The sequence below is a fragment of the Mustela lutreola genome, chromosome 7 (genome assembly GCF_030435805.1).
Source record: "Mustela lutreola isolate mMusLut2 chromosome 7, mMusLut2.pri, whole genome shotgun sequence".
NCBI lineage: Eukaryota > Metazoa > Chordata > Mammalia > Carnivora > Mustelidae > Mustela > Mustela lutreola.
In genome coordinates, this window is record NC_081296.1 from 15,913,363 (window position 1) to 15,914,536 (window position 1,174).

Here is a 1,174-nt window from a genome sequence, read left to right on the forward strand (position 1 = left end):
TTTAAGTCTTTAATCTATTTCAAGTTAAGATTTATGAGTGATATAAGGTTCCAGTTTCATACTGTTTTATGGGACTATTCAGTTTTAAATATCATTTATTGAACAGACTATCTTTACCCATTACATATGTTGGCCCCTGTCAAATATTAGGTGACTGAATGAAAGGATTTATTTCTGGATTCTCAATTCTGCTCTACTTGTTTATTGGTCTGTTTTTATGCCAGTATACTTTATTGTTTTGAGCATGAGGGCTTTGTAGTTTAATTTCAAATCAAGAAGTGTAATTTCTCTTCTTCATTATTTCTCAGAACTGCTTTGATTATCTGTTGTCTTTTATGGTCTCATATAAATTTTAGGATTCTTTACTTACTTCTGTAAAAAAATAATATTGGGTTTTTTTTAAGATTTTTTATTTATTTATTTGACAGAGAGAGATGACAAGCAGGCAGAGGGCAGGCAGAGAGAGAAGAGGAAGCAGGCTCCCTGCTGAGCAGAGAGCCTGATGCAGGGCTCGATCCCAGAACCCTGGGATCATGACCTGAGCCAAAGGAAGCGGCTTAACCCACTGAGCCACCCAGGCGCCCCTAACATTGGATTTTTGATGGGAATTGAATTTACAGATGGTTTTCGGTAGAATGGACATTTTAACAATGTTAGTTCTTACCTTTCATAAATATGGGCTATCTTTCCATTTGTATCTCCTTCAATTTCTTTATCAATGTCATAGTTTATGGGGTACAGATCTTTCAGCTTCTTAGTTAAATCTTTTCCTAAGTATTTTATTATTTTTGATGCTACCTTGAATTAGATTGTTTTCTTTATTTTTTCAGATAGTTCATCATTAGAGTATTAAAATGCTCCTGTCTTGTGCTTACTTTGGCAGCACATATACTAAAATTGGAATGATGCAGAGAAGATTAGCGTGATCACTGAACAAGGATGACATGAAAAACTGGGAAGCATTCCATATTAAAAACAAAACAAAACAAAACAAAATTCTTGTCTTTTATATATTGATCTTGTATTTGGAAGCTTTACTAAATTTGTTTATTCAAATTTTTTTTGTGAAGTTTTAGAATTTTTTTACAAAAAAAGAAAATTTCACTTCTTCCTTTTTTTTTTGGAGTCTTTTATTTCTTTGTGCTCCTGGTTTTTCTGGCTAGAACATCCAATA

General features: G+C 32.7%; 1 non-coding gene across 1 annotated transcript; it reads left to right on the forward strand.

Moving 5' to 3' along the window:
• The first annotated feature begins 867 nt into the window (after positions 1–867).
• On the forward strand, positions 868–974 carry LOC131837401 (U6 spliceosomal RNA). Its single transcript, XR_009356014.1, has one exon. It is a non-coding gene; the product is annotated as a U6 spliceosomal RNA (small nuclear RNA).
• The last annotated feature ends 200 nt before the right edge of the window (positions 975–1,174 follow it).